Source organism: Pseudophryne corroboree, chromosome 4 (genome assembly GCF_028390025.1).
Source record: "Pseudophryne corroboree isolate aPseCor3 chromosome 4, aPseCor3.hap2, whole genome shotgun sequence".
In the NCBI taxonomy this organism is placed as follows: Eukaryota; Metazoa; Chordata; class Amphibia; order Anura; family Myobatrachidae; genus Pseudophryne; species Pseudophryne corroboree.
The window spans coordinates 26,110,466-26,125,017 of NC_086447.1; the positions used below are offsets into that span (position 1 = coordinate 26,110,466).

Consider the following 14,552-nt stretch of genomic DNA (forward strand, 5'->3'; position numbering starts at 1 on the left):
TAAATTATTGAATTCAAAGTGTTTAGGTAACAAAATATGTTTCTGCCAATTTCGAACTGGGGACCTTTCACGTGTGAGGCAAACATGAAATCACTACACTACAGATACTACATGAAAAATTTGCGACCATCATCCAATAAAAAATGATCTTTGACATTCAGTATGGCATGCTAAAATAAACTTTTTATCTGATTGTATTTTTATTGAGCATTTTACCCAAAAATTCATTGTTTTAAAATTCTAAAGCTAAAAGATTGTTTCTGCCCAGTTTTGAACTGGGGACCTTTCGCGTGTTAGGCGAACGTGATAACCACTACACTACAGAAACTGACTCTTGTGGGTCCCATCACTATCTAGTCTGGAAGTACAAATGACACATGCTTTTCTTAGAAATATAATTTTTTCTAAACTTTTTTTCCTATTTTCTAATAATTTTGATGCTATTTTTCCACTTTGCATTTCAAGAGGACACATTCACTTATTATCAATTCTGATCATTGTATTTACTAAATAAATCTTTTTTTAATGTATTTCTGACCAATTTTGAAGGGGGACCTTATGCATATTGGGTAAATGTGAATAACTCTACACTACAGGTACTTCATGAATGCAACACCATCCAATATGCATGGTAGAAGGGAAATTGACTTTTGATATTCTGCAATATGATTTTTGCTTGCTTTTTCATTAAGCAATGCAACAGTAGATAGTTATCAAAATATAAATTATTGAATTCAAAGTGTTTAGGTAACAAAATATGTTTCTGCCCAGTTTTGAACTGAGGACCTTTCGCGTGGGAGGCGAAAGTGATAACCACTACACTACAGAAACTACATGGAAACAGCATCTCCCGCCATCCAATAAAAAATTATCTTTGACATACATTATGGCATTCTGAAATAAACTTTTTATATGATTGCATTTTTATTTGGCATTTCAACCAAAAATCCCTTGTTTTAAAATTCTAAAGATAACAGCACATTTCTGCCCAGTTTCGAACTGGGGACCTTTTGTGTTTTAGGCGAATGTGATAACCACTACAATACAGAAACTGACTTTTGAAGATCTCATCACTATGGAGTCGGGAAGTACCATTGGCAAACCGTTTTCTTAGAATTTTTTTTTCTAAACTTATTTTTCTATTTTCTAATAATTTCTATGCTATTTTTTCCACTTTGCATTTCAAGAGGACACATTCACTTATTAATAGTTCTGATCATTGTATTTAATAAAAAAAAATCTATTTTTAATGTATTTCTGACCAATTTTGAAGGGGAACCTTATGCATATTCGCTAAATGTGAATAATACTACACTACAGGTACTTCATGAATGCAACACCATCCAATATGCATGGTAGAAGGGAAATTGACTTTTGATATTCTGCAATATGATTTTTTGCTTGCTTTTTCATTGAGCAATGCAACAGTATATAGTTATCAAAATATAAATTATTGAATTCAAAGTGTTTAGGTAACAAAATATGTTTCTGCCAATTTCGAACTGGGGACCTTTCACGTGTGAGGCAAACATGAAATCACCACACTACAGATACTACATGAAAAATTTGCGACCATCATCCAATAAAAAATGATCTTTGACATTCAGTATGGCATGCTAAAATAAACTTTTTATCTGATTGTATTTTTATTGAGCATTTTACCCAAAAATTCATTGTTTTAAAATTCTAAAGCTAAAAGATTGTTTCTGCCCAGTTTTGAACTGGGGACCTTTCGCGTGTTAGGCGAACGTGATAACCACTACACTACAGAAACTGACTCTTGTGGGGCTCATCACTATCTAGTCTGGAAGTACAAATGACACATGCTTTTCTTAGAAATATAATTTTTTCTAAACTTTTTTTCCTATTTTCTAATAATTTTGACGCTATTTTTCCACTTTGCATTTCAAGAGGACACATTCACTTATTATCAATTCTGATCATTGTATTTACTAAAAAAAATCTTTTTTTAATGTATTTCTGACCAATTTTGAAGGGGGACCTTATGCATATTGGGTAAATGTGAATAACTCTACACTACAGGTACTTCATGAATGCAACACCATCCAATATGCATGGTAGAAGGGAAATTGACTTTTGATATTCTGCAATATGATTTTTTGCTTGCTTTTTCATTGAGCAATGCAACAGTATATATTTATCAAAATATAAATTATTGAATTCAAAGTGTTTAGGTAACAAAATATGTTTCTGCCAATTTCGAACTGGGGACCTTTCACGTGTGAGGCAAACATGAAATCACCACACTACAGATACTACATGAAAAATTTGCGACCATCATCCAATAAAAAATGATCTTTGACATTCAGTATGGCATGCTAAAATAAACTTTTTATCTGATTGTATTTTTATTGAGCATTTTACCCAAAAATTCATTGTTTTAAAATTCTAAAGCTAAAAGATTGTTTCTGCCCAGTTTCGAACTGGGGACCTTTCGCGTGTTAGGCGAACATGATAACCACTACACTACAGAGACTGACTCTCGTGGATTCCATCACTATCTAGTCTGGAAGTACAAATGACACATGCTTTTCTTAGAAATGTAATTTTTCTAAACTGTTTTCCTATTTTCTAATAATTTTGACGCTATTTTTCCACTTTGCATTTCAAGAGGACACATTCACTTATTATCAATTCTGATCATTGTATTTACTAAAAATTTTTTTTTAATGTAGTTCTGACCAATTTTGAAGGGGGACCTTATGCATATTGGGTAAATGTGAATAACTCTACACTACAGGTACTTCATGAATGCAACACCATCCAATATGCATGGTAGAAGGGAAATTGACTTTTGATATTCTGCAATATGATTTTTTGCTTGCTTTTTCATCGAGCAATGCAACAGTATATAGTTATCAAAATATAAATTATTGAATTCAAAGTGTTTAGGTAACAAAATATGTTTCTGCCAATTTCGAACTGGGGACCTTTCACGTGTGAGGCAAACATGAAATCACCACACTACAGATACTACATGAAAAATTTGCAACCATCATCCAATAAAAAATGATCTTTGACATTCAGTATGGCATGCTAAAATCAACTTTTTATCTGATTGTATTTTTATTGAGCATTTTACCCAAAAATTCATTGTTTTAAAATTCTAAAGCTAAAAGATTGTTTTTGCCCAATTTTGAACTGGGGACCTTTTGCGTGTTAGGCGAACGTGATAACCACTACACTACAGAAACTGACTCCTGTGGGTCCTATCACTATCTAGTCTGGAAGTACAAATGACACATGCTTTTCTTAGAAATATAATTTTTTCTAAACTTTTTTTCCTATTTTCTAATAATTTTGACGCTATTTTTCCACTTTGCATTTCAAGAGGACACATTCACTTATTATCAATTCTGATCATTGTATTTACTAAAAAAAATCTTTTTTTAATGTATTTCTGACCAATTTTGAAGGGGGACCTTATGCATATTGGGTAAATGTGAATAACTCTACACTACAGGTACTTCATGAATGCAACACCATCCAGTATGCATGGTAGAAGGGAAATTGACTTTTGATATTCTGCAATATGATTTTTTGCTTGCTTTTTCATTGAGCAATGCAACAGTATATATTTATCAAAATATAAATTATTGAATTCAAAGTGTTTAGGTAACAAAATATGTTTCTGCCAATTTCGAACTGGGGACCTTTCACGTGTGAGGCAAACATGAAATCACCACACTACAGATACTACATGAAAAATTTGCGACCATCATCCAATAAAAAATGATCTTTGACATTCAGTATGGCATGCTAAAATAAACTTTTTATCTGATTGTATTTTTATTGAGCATTTTACCCAAAAATTCATTGTTTTAAAATTCTAAAGCTAAAAGATTGTTTCTGCCCAGTTTCGAACTGGGGACCTTTCGCGTGTTAGGCGAACATGATAACCACTACACTACAGAAACTGACTCTCGTGGATTCCATCACTATCTAGTCTGGAAGTACAAATGACACATGCTTTTCTTAGAAATGTAATTTTTCTAAACTGTTTTCCTATTTTCTAATAATTTTGACGCTATTTTTCCACTTTGCATTTCAAGAGGACACATTCACTTATTATCAATTCTGATCATTGTATTTACTAAAAAAAATTTTTTAATGTATTTCTGACCAATTTTGAAGGGGGACCTTATGCATATTGGGTAAATGTGAATAACTCTACACTACAGGTACTTCATGAATGCAACACCATCCAATATGCATGGTAGAAGGGAAATTGACTTTTGATATTCTGCAATATGATTTTTTGCTTGCTTTTTCATCGAGCAATGCAACAGTATATAGTTATCAAAATATAAATTATTGAATTCAAAGTGTTTAGGTAACAAAATATGTTTCTGCCAATTTCGAACTGGGGACCTTTCACGTGTGAGGCAAACATGAAATCACCACACTACAGATACTACATGAAAAATTTGCAACCATCATCCAATAAAAAATGATCTTTGACATTCAGTATGGCATGCTAAAATCAACTTTTTATCTGATTGTATTTTTATTGAGCATTTTACCCAAAAATTCATTGTTTTAAAATTCTAAAGCTAAAAGATTGTTTTTGCCCAATTTTGAACTGGGGACCTTTTGCGTGTTAGGCGAACGTGATAACCACTACACTACAGAAACTGACTCCTGTGGGTCCTATCACTATCTAGTCTGGAAGTACAAATGACACATGCTTTTCTTAGAAATATAATTTTTTCTAAACTTTTTTTCCTATTTTCTAATAATTTTGACGCTATTTTTCCACTTTGCATTTCAAGAGGACACATTCACTTATTATCAATTCTGATCATTGTATTTACTAAAAAAAATATTTTTTTAATGTATTTCTGACCAATTTTGAAGGGGGACCTTATGCATATTGGGTAAATGTGAATAACTCTACACTACAGGTACTTCATGAATGCAACACCATCCAATAATACATGGTAGAAGGGAAATTGACTTTTGATATTCTGCAATATGATTTTTGCTTGCTTTTTCATTGAGCAATGCAACAGTAGATAGTTATCAAAATATAAATTATTGAATTCAAAGTGTTTAGGTAACAAAATATGTTTCTGCCCAGTTTTGAACTGAGGACCTTTCGCGTGTGAGGCGAAAGTGATAACCACTACACTACAGAAACTACATGGAAACAGCGTCTCCCGCCATCTAATAAAAAATGATCTTTGACATACATTATGGCATTCTGAAATAAACTTTTTATATGATTGCATTTTTATTTGGCATTTCAACCAAAAATCCCTTGTTTTAAAATTCTAAAGATAACAGCACATTTCTGCCCAGTTTCGAACTGGGGACCTTTTGTGTTTTAGGCGAATGTGATAACCACTACAATACAGAAACTGACTTTTGAAGATCTCATCACTATGGAGTCGGGAAGTACCATTGGCAAACCGTTTTCTTAGAATTTTTTTTTCTAAACTTATTTTTCTATTTTCTAATAATTTCTATGCTATTTTTTCCACTTTGCATTTCAAGAGGACACATTCACTTATTAATAGTTCTGATCATTGTATTTAATAAAAAAATCTATTTTTAATGTATTTCTGACCAATTTTGAAGGGGAACCTTATGCATATTCGCTAAATGTGAATAATACTACACTACAGGTACTTCATGAATGCAACACCATCCAATATGCATGGTAGAAGGGAAATTGACTTTTGATATTCTGCAATATGATTTTTTGCTTGCTTTTTCATTGAGCAATGCAACAGTATATAGTTATCAAAATATAAATTATTGAATTCAAAGTGTTTAGGTAACAAAATATGTTTCTGCCAATTTCGAACTGGGGACCTTTCACGTGTGAGGCAAACATGAAATCACTACACTACAGATACTACATGAAAAATTTGCGACTATCATCCAATAAAAAATGATCTTTGACATTCAGTATGGCATGCTAAAATAAACTTTTTATCTGATTGTATTTTTATTGAGCATTTTACCCAAAAATTCATTGTTTTAAAATTCTAAAGCTAAAAGATTGTTTCTGCCCAGTTTTGAACTGGGGACCTTTCGCATGTTAGGCGAACGTGATAACCACTACACTACAGAAACTGACTCTTGTGGGTCCCATCACTATCTAGTCTGGAAGTACAAATGACACATGCTTTTCTTAGAAATATAATTTTTTCTAAACTTTTTTTCCTATTTTCTAATAATTTTGATGCTATTTTTCCACTTTGCATTTCAAGAGGACACATTCACTTATTATCAATTCTGATCATTGTATTTACTAAATAAATAATTTTTTTAATGTATTTCTGACCAATTTTGAAGGGGGACCTTATGCATATTGGGTAAATGTGAATAACTCTACACTACAGGTACTTCATGAATGCAACACCATCCAATATGCATGGTAGAAGGGAAATTGACTTTTGATATTCTGCAATATGATTTTTGCTTGCTTTTTCATTAAGCAATGCAACAGTAGATAGTTATCAAAATATAAATTATTGAATTCAAAGTGTTTAGGTAACAAAATATGTTTCTGCCCAGTTTTGAACTGAGGACCTTTCGCGTGTGAGGCGAAAGTGATAACCACTACACTACAGAAACTACATGGAAACAGCATCTTCCGCCATCCAATAAAAAATTATCTTTGACATACATTATGGCATTCTGAAATAAACTTTTTATATGATTGCATTTTTATTTGGCATTTCAACCAAAAATCCCTTGTTTTAAAATTCTAAAGATAACAGCACATTTCTGCCCAGTTTCGAACTGGGGACCTTTTGTGTTTTAGGCGAATGTGATAACCACTACAATACAGAAACTGACTTTTGAAGATCTCATCACTATGGAGTCGGGAAGTACCATTGGCAAACCGTTTTCTTAGAAAAATTTTTTCTAAACTTATTTTTCTATTTTCTAATAATTTCTATGCTATTTTTTCCACTTTGCATTTCAAGAGGACACATTCACTTATTAATAGTTCTGATCATTGTATTTAAAAAAAAAATCTATTTTTAATGTATTTCTGACCAATTTTGAAGGGGATCCTTATGCATATTCGCTAAATGTGAATAATACTACACTACAGGTACTTCATGAATGCAACACCATCCAATATGCATGGTAGAAGGGAAATTGACTTTTGATATTCTGCAATATGATTTTTTTGCTTGCTTTTTCATTGAGCAATGCAACAGTATATAGTTATCAAAATATAAATTATTGAATTCAAAGTGTTTAGGTCACAAAATATGTTTCTGCCAATTTCGAACTGGGGACCTTTCACGTGTGAGGCAAACATGAAATCACCACACTACAGATACTACATGAAAAATTTGCGACCATCATCCAATAAAAAATGATCTTTGACATTCAGTATGGCATGCTAAAATAAACTTTTTATCTGATTGTATTTTTATTGAGCATTTTACCCAAAAATTCATTGTTTTAAAATTCTGAAGCTAAAAGATTGTTTCTGCCCAGTTTTGAACTGGGGACCTTTCGCGTGTTAGGCGAACGTGATAACCACTACACTACAGAAACTGACTCTTGTGGGGCCCATCACTATCTAGTCTGGAAGTACAAATGACACATGCTTTTCTTAGAAATATAATTTTTTCTAAACTTTTTTCCTTTTTTCTAATAATTTTGACGCTATTTTTCCACTTTGCATTTCAAGAGGACACATTCACTTATTATCAATTCTGATCATTGTATTTACTAAAAAAAAATTTTTTAATGTATTTCTGACCAATTTTGAAGGGGGACCTTATGCATATTGGGTAAATGTGAATAACTCAACACTACAGGTACTTCATGAATGCAACACCATCCAATATGCATGGTAGAAGGGAAATTGACTTTTGATATTCTGCAATATGATTTTTGCTTGCTTTTTCATTGAGCAATGCAACAGTAGATAGTTATCAAAATATAAATTATTGAATTCAAAGTGTTTAGGTAACAAAATATGTTTCTGCCCAGTTTTGAACTGGGGATCTTTCGCATGTGAGGCGAACGTGATAACCACTACACTACAGAAACTACATGGAAACAGCATCTCCCACCATCCAATAAAAAATGATCTTTGACATACATTATGGCATTCTGAAATAAACTTTTTATATAATTGCATTTTTATTTGGCATTTCAACCAAAAATCCCTTGTTTTAAAATTCTAAAGATAACAGCACATTTCTGCCCAGTTTCGAACTGGGGACCTTTTGTGTTTTAGGCGAATGTGATAACCACTACAATACAGAAACTGACTTTTGAAGATCTCATCACTATGGAGTCGGGAAGTACCATTGGCAAACCGTTTTCATAGAATTTTTTTTTCTAAACTTATTTTTCTATTTTCTAATAATTTCTATGCTATTTTTTCCACTTTGCATTTCAAGAGGACACATTCACTTATTAATAGTTCTGATCATTGTATTTAATAAAAAAATCTATTTTTAATGTATTTCTGACCAATTTTGAAGGGGAACCTTATGCATATTCGCTAAATGTGAATAATACTACACTACAGGTACTTCATGAATGCAACACCATCCAATATGCATGGTAGAAGGGAAATTGACTTTTGATATTCTGCAATATGATTTTTTTGCTTGCTTTTTCATTGAGCAATGCAACAGTATATAGTTATCAAAATATAAATTATTGAATTCAAAGTGTTTAGGTCACAAAATATGTTTCTGCCAATTTCGAACTGGGGACCTTTCACGTGTGAGGCAAACATGAAATCACCACACTACAGATACTACATGAAAAATTTGCGACCATCATCCAATAAAAAATGATCTTTGACATTCAGTATGGCATGCTAAAATAAACTTTTTATCTGATTGTATTTTTATTGAGCATTTTACCCAAAAATTCATTGTTTTAAAATTCTGAAGCTAAAAGATTGTTTCTGCCCAGTTTTGAACTGGGGACCTTTCGCGTGTTAGGCGAACGTGATAACCACTACACTACAGAAACTGACTCTTGTGGGGCCCATCACTATCTAGTCTGGAAGTACAAATGACACATGCTTTTCTTAGAAATATAATTTTTTCTAAACTTTTTTCCTTTTTTCTAATAATTTTGACGCTATTTTTCCACTTTGCATTTCAAGAGGACACATTCACTTATTATCAATTCTGATCATTGTATTTACTAAAAAAAAATTTTTTAATGTATTTCTGACCAATTTTGAAGGGGGACCTTATGCATATTGGGTAAATGTGAATAACTCAACACTACAGGTACTTCATGAATGCAACACCATCCAATATGCATGGTAGAAGGGAAATTGACTTTTGATATTCTGCAATATGATTTTTGCTTGCTTTTTCATTGAGCAATGCAACAGTAGATAGTTATCAAAATATAAATTATTGAATTCAAAGTGTTTAGGTAACAAAATATGTTTCTGCCCAGTTTTGAACTGGGGATCTTTCGCATGTGAGGCGAACGTGATAACCACTACACTACAGAAACTACATGGAAACAGCATCTCCCACCATCCAATAAAAAATGATCTTTGACATACATTATGGCATTCTGAAATAAACTTTTTATATAATTGCATTTTTATTTGGCATTTCAACCAAAAATCCCTTGTTTTAAAATTCTAAAGATAACAGCACATTTCTGCCCAGTTTCGAACTGGGGACCTTTTGTGTTTTAGGCGAATGTGATAACCACTACAATACAGAAACTGACTTTTGAAGATCTCATCACTATGGAGTCGGGAAGTACCATTGGCAAACCGTTTTCATAGAATTTTTTTTTCTAAACTTATTTTTCTATTTTCTAATAATTTCTATGCTATTTTTTCCACTTTGCATTTCAAGAGGACACATTCACTTATTAATAGTTCTGATCATTGTATTTAATAAAAAAATCTATTTTTAATGTATTTCTGACCAATTTTGAAGGGGAACCTTATGCATATTGGCTAAATGTGAATAATACTACACTACAGGTACTTCATGAATGCAACACCATCCAATATGCATGGTAGAAGGGAAATTGACTTTTGATATTCTGCAATATGATTTTTTTGCTTGCTTTTTCATTGAGCAATGCAACAGTATATAGTTATCAAAATATAAATTATTGAATTCAAAGTGTTTAGGTCACAAAATATGTTTCTGCCAATTTCGAACTGGGGACCTTTCACGTGTGAGGCAAACATGAAATCACCACACTACAGATACTACATGAAAAATTTGCGACCATCATCCAATAAAAAATGATCTTTGACATTCAGTATGGCATGCTAAAATAAACTTTTTATCTGATTGTATTTTTATTGAGCATTTTACCCAAAAATTCATTGTTTTAAAATTCTGAAGCTAAAAGATTGTTTCTGCCCAGTTTTGAACTGGGGACCTTTCGCGTGTTAGGCGAACGTGATAACCACTACACTACAGAAACTGACTCTTGTGGGGCCCATCACTATCTAGTCTGGAAGTACAAATGACACATGCTTTTCTTAGAAATATAATTTTTTCTAAACTTTTTTCCTTTTTTCTAATAATTTTGACGCTATTTTTCCACTTTGCATTTCAAGAGGACACATTCACTTATTATCAATTCTGATCATTGTATTTACTAAAAAAAATTTTTTTAATGTATTTCTGACCAATTTTGAAGGGGGACCTTATGCATATTGGGTAAATGTGAATAACTCAACACTACAGGTACTTCATGAATGCAACACCATCCAATATGCATGGTAGAAGGGAAATTGACTTTTGATATTCTGCAATATGATTTTTGCTTGCTTTTTCATTGAGCAATGCAACAGTAGATAGTTATCAAAATATAAATTATTGAATTCAAAGTGTTTAGGTAACAAAATATGTTTCTGCCCAGTTTTGAACTGGGGATCTTTCGCATGTGAGGCGAACGTGATAACCACTACACTACAGAAACTACATGGAAACAGCATCTCCCGCCATCCAATAAAAAATGATCTTTGACATACATTATGGCATTCTGAAATAAACTTTTTATATAATTGCATTTTTATTTGGCATTTCAACCAAAAATCCCTTGTTTTAAAATTCTAAAGATAACAGCACATTTCTGCCTAGTTTCGAACTGGGGACCTTTTGTGTTTTAGGCGAATGTGATAACCACTACAATACAGAAACTGACTTTTGAAGATCTCATCACTATGGAGTCGGGAAGTACCATTGGCAAACCGTTTTCATAGAATTTTTTTTTCTAAACTTATTTTTCTATTTTCTAATAATTTCTATGCTATTTTTTCCACTTTGCATTTCAAGAGGACACATTCACTTATTAATAGTTCTGATCATTGTATTTAATAAAAAAATCTATTTTTAATGTATTTCTGACCAATTTTGAAGGGGAACCTTATGCATATTGGCTAAATGTGAATAATACTACACTACAGGTACTTCATGAATGCAACACCATCCAATATGCATGGTAGAAGGGAAATTGACTTTTGATATTCTGCAATATGATTTTTTGCTTGCTTTTTCATTGAGCAATGCAACAGTATATATTTATCAAAATATAAATTATTGAATTCAAAGCGTTTAGGTAACAAAATATGTTTTTGCCAATTTCGAACTGGGGACCTTTCACGTGTGAGGCAAACATGAAATCACTACACTACAGATACTACATGAAAAATTTGCGACCATCATCCAGTAAAAAATGATCTTTGACATTCAGTATGGCATGCTAAAATAAACTTTTTATCTGATTGTATTTTTATTGAGCATTTTACCCAAAAATTCATTGTTTTAAAATTCTAAAGCTAAAAGATTGTTTCTGCCCAGTTTCGAACTGGGGACCTTTCGCGTGTTAGGCGAACGTAATAACCACTACACTACAGAAACTGGCTCTCGTGGATCCCACCCCTATCTAGTCTGGAAGTACAAATGACACATGCTTTTCTTAGAAATATAATTTTTTCTAAACTTTTTTCCTATTTTCTAATATTTTTGACGCTATTTTTCCACTTTGCATTTCAAGAGGACACATTCACTTATTATCAATTCTGATCATTGTATTTACTAAAAAAATATTTTTTAATGTATTTCTGACCAATTTTGAAGGGGGACCTTATGCATATTGGGTAAATGTGAATAACTCTACACTACAGGTACTTCATGAATGCAACACCATCCAATATGCATGGTAGAAGGGAAATTGACTTTTGATATTCTGCAATATGATTTTTGCTTGCTTTTTCATTGAGCAATGCAACAGTAGATAGTTATCAAAATATAAATTATTGAATTCAAAGTGTTTAGGTAACAAAATATGTTTCTGCCCAGTTTTGAACTGGGGATCTTTCGCGTGTGAGGCGAACGTGATAACCACTACACTACAGAAACTACATGGAAACAGCATCTCCCGCCATCCAATAAAAAATGATCTTTGACATACATTATGGCATTCTGAAATAAACTTTTTATATGATTGCATTTTTATTTGGCATTTCAACCAAAAATCCCTTGTTTTAAAATTCTAAAGATAACAGCACATTTCTGCCCAGTTTCGAACTGGGGACCTTTTGTGTTTTAGGCGAATGTGATAACCACTACAATACAGAAACTGACTTTTGAAGATCTCATCACTATGGAGTCGGGAAGTACCATTGGCAAACCGTTTTCATAGAATTTTTTTTTCTAAACTTATTTTTCTATTTTCTAATAATTTCTATGCTATTTTTTCCACTTTGCATTTCAAGAGGACACATTCACTTATTAATAGTTCTGATCATTGTATTTAATAAAAAAATCTATTTTTAATGTATTTCTGACCAATTTTGAAGGGGAACCTTATGCATATTGGCTAAATGTGAATAATACTACACTACAGGTACTTCATGAATGCAACACCATCCAATATGCATGGTAGAAGGGAAATTGACTTTTGATATTCTGCAATATGATTTTTTGCTTGCTTTTTCATTGAGCAATGCAACAGTATATATTTATCAAAATATAAATTATTGAATTCAAAGTGTTTAGGTAACAAAATATGTTTCTGCCAATTTCGAACTGGGGACCTTTCACGTGTGAGGCAAACATGAAATCACTACACTACAGATACTACATGAAAAATTTGCGACCATCATCCAATAAAAAATGATCTTTGACATTCAGTATGGCATGCTAAAATAAACTTTTTATCTGATTGTATTTTTATTGAGCATTTTACCCAAAAATTCATTGTTTTAAAATTCTAAAGCTAAAATATTGTTTCTGCCCAGTTTCGAACTGGGGACCTTTCGCGTGTTAGGCGAACGTAATAACCACTACACTACAGAAACTGACTCTCGTGGATCCCACCCCTATCTAGTCTGGAAGTACAAATGACACATGCTTTTCTTAGAAATATAATTTTTTCTAAACTTTTTTCCTATTTTCTAATATTTTTGACGCTATTTTTCCACTTTGCATTTCAAGAGGACACATTCACTTATTATCAATTCTGATCATTGTATTTACTAAAAAAATATTTTTTAATGTATTTCTGACCAATTTTGAAGGGGGACCTTATGCACAGAGCCGGATTAACAATGGGGCGGGTGGAGCTGCAGCTCCAGGCCTTCCCATGAAAATAGGCCCAGAGGATCCTCTGCAGTGCAGTGTTGACAGGAAAAGAAAAAAGTTTTCCTGTCACCACTGTGACCACCAGCATAGCACATCATCCTCCTGGCTGCCCTAAGCATTGTACACACTGTACCCCCAGTTCCTGGCCGCCGATCACCGGAGCTGTCCGAAGCTTGGCCCCTGGTCGTGCTAAGCTCCGCCCCCGCCAACCGAGTATTTGCCACCAGGGTGTGACACTCCTGGCCATGCGAGGCCCCGCCCCCCTGGTCGCATTAAGCCCCGCCCCTGGCAGCACTAACCTTTGCTCCAAGCCATCAGATGTTTTGCCACAAGTGTCTGACACTCCTGGCCGCGCTAGGCCCCGCCCCTGGCCTTCCAATGCTTTGTCTTCAGTGTGAGACCCTCCTTTTCACGCTAGGCCCCGCCCCTTGGCCGTGATAAGCTCCGCCCCCTGCCAGCACTAACCTCTGCCCCTGGCCATGAGATGCTTTGTCACCAGTGTGGGAGCCTCCTGGCTGCACTAAGCTCCGCTCCTTTGAAGCTGTGTCATTTGCAGCTGTGTCATTTGTGTGGGAGTCCCCTGGTCACACTTAGCTCCACCCACAGCCATCAGAACTAGCTGTGTCACCAGTGTAGACCACCCTGGTTTCACTCAACTGCTCCCCCAGTCATGATAAACCCCACTCCTGGTCACCTGAAAATGTCACCAGGTGTGAGTGCCCCTGGTTGCTCTAAGCTCTGCACCCCAGCCATCCGAAGAACCTATGGTTTGGTGTGACTACACCAGAACACCTCAGTACCTGGATACCCTGATGCCTGGACAACTACAGCATTGGATCTCTGAAACCCAGGATTGGTGAGTGGTGCAGCTGATTTTTCCCTACTTGGTGGTGTTCCCTGAAGTTGTCTGCAAAGCAGCATACAGCTGTGTCCCTTTTTGTCCTTGCTGTA

At 33.8% G+C, this 14,552-nt stretch overlaps 17 non-coding genes across 17 annotated transcripts; all 17 read right to left on the reverse strand.

Annotated features, from left to right (window-relative positions):
- Positions 1 to 255: 255 nt before the first annotated feature.
- Positions 256 to 328, reverse strand: TRNAV-AAC (transfer RNA valine (anticodon AAC)). Its single transcript has one exon. It is a non-coding gene; the product is annotated as a tRNA-Val (tRNA).
- A 430-nt stretch (positions 329 to 758) lies between these two features.
- On the reverse strand, positions 759 to 831 carry TRNAG-CCC (transfer RNA glycine (anticodon CCC)). Its single transcript has one exon. It is a non-coding gene; the product is annotated as a tRNA-Gly (tRNA).
- An 870-nt stretch (positions 832 to 1,701) lies between these two features.
- On the reverse strand, positions 1,702 to 1,774 carry TRNAV-AAC (transfer RNA valine (anticodon AAC)). The gene has a single exon. It is a non-coding gene; the product is annotated as a tRNA-Val (tRNA).
- Positions 1,775 to 2,424: 650 nt separating this feature from the next.
- Positions 2,425 to 2,497, reverse strand: TRNAV-AAC (transfer RNA valine (anticodon AAC)). Its single transcript has one exon. It is a non-coding gene; the product is annotated as a tRNA-Val (tRNA).
- A 1,368-nt stretch (positions 2,498 to 3,865) lies between these two features.
- On the reverse strand, positions 3,866 to 3,938 carry TRNAV-AAC (transfer RNA valine (anticodon AAC)). The gene has a single exon. It is a non-coding gene; the product is annotated as a tRNA-Val (tRNA).
- Positions 3,939 to 5,088: 1,150 nt separating this feature from the next.
- TRNAV-CAC (transfer RNA valine (anticodon CAC)) lies at positions 5,089 to 5,161 on the reverse strand. The gene has a single exon. It is a non-coding gene; the product is annotated as a tRNA-Val (tRNA).
- Positions 5,162 to 6,029: 868 nt separating this feature from the next.
- TRNAV-AAC (transfer RNA valine (anticodon AAC)) lies at positions 6,030 to 6,102 on the reverse strand. Its single transcript has one exon. It is a non-coding gene; the product is annotated as a tRNA-Val (tRNA).
- A 431-nt stretch (positions 6,103 to 6,533) lies between these two features.
- Positions 6,534 to 6,606, reverse strand: TRNAV-CAC (transfer RNA valine (anticodon CAC)). Its single transcript has one exon. It is a non-coding gene; the product is annotated as a tRNA-Val (tRNA).
- An 869-nt stretch (positions 6,607 to 7,475) lies between these two features.
- Positions 7,476 to 7,548, reverse strand: TRNAV-AAC (transfer RNA valine (anticodon AAC)). The gene has a single exon. It is a non-coding gene; the product is annotated as a tRNA-Val (tRNA).
- A 428-nt stretch (positions 7,549 to 7,976) lies between these two features.
- On the reverse strand, positions 7,977 to 8,049 carry TRNAV-CAC (transfer RNA valine (anticodon CAC)). Its single transcript has one exon. It is a non-coding gene; the product is annotated as a tRNA-Val (tRNA).
- Positions 8,050 to 8,918: 869 nt separating this feature from the next.
- Positions 8,919 to 8,991, reverse strand: TRNAV-AAC (transfer RNA valine (anticodon AAC)). The gene has a single exon. It is a non-coding gene; the product is annotated as a tRNA-Val (tRNA).
- Positions 8,992 to 9,419: 428 nt separating this feature from the next.
- Positions 9,420 to 9,492, reverse strand: TRNAV-CAC (transfer RNA valine (anticodon CAC)). Its single transcript has one exon. It is a non-coding gene; the product is annotated as a tRNA-Val (tRNA).
- An 869-nt stretch (positions 9,493 to 10,361) lies between these two features.
- Positions 10,362 to 10,434, reverse strand: TRNAV-AAC (transfer RNA valine (anticodon AAC)). Its single transcript has one exon. It is a non-coding gene; the product is annotated as a tRNA-Val (tRNA).
- A 428-nt stretch (positions 10,435 to 10,862) lies between these two features.
- TRNAV-CAC (transfer RNA valine (anticodon CAC)) lies at positions 10,863 to 10,935 on the reverse strand. Its single transcript has one exon. It is a non-coding gene; the product is annotated as a tRNA-Val (tRNA).
- An 868-nt stretch (positions 10,936 to 11,803) lies between these two features.
- TRNAV-AAC (transfer RNA valine (anticodon AAC)) lies at positions 11,804 to 11,876 on the reverse strand. Its single transcript has one exon. It is a non-coding gene; the product is annotated as a tRNA-Val (tRNA).
- Positions 11,877 to 12,304: 428 nt separating this feature from the next.
- Positions 12,305 to 12,377, reverse strand: TRNAV-CAC (transfer RNA valine (anticodon CAC)). Its single transcript has one exon. It is a non-coding gene; the product is annotated as a tRNA-Val (tRNA).
- Positions 12,378 to 13,245: 868 nt separating this feature from the next.
- On the reverse strand, positions 13,246 to 13,318 carry TRNAV-AAC (transfer RNA valine (anticodon AAC)). Its single transcript has one exon. It is a non-coding gene; the product is annotated as a tRNA-Val (tRNA).
- Between the last annotated feature and the right edge of the window lie 1,234 nt (positions 13,319 to 14,552).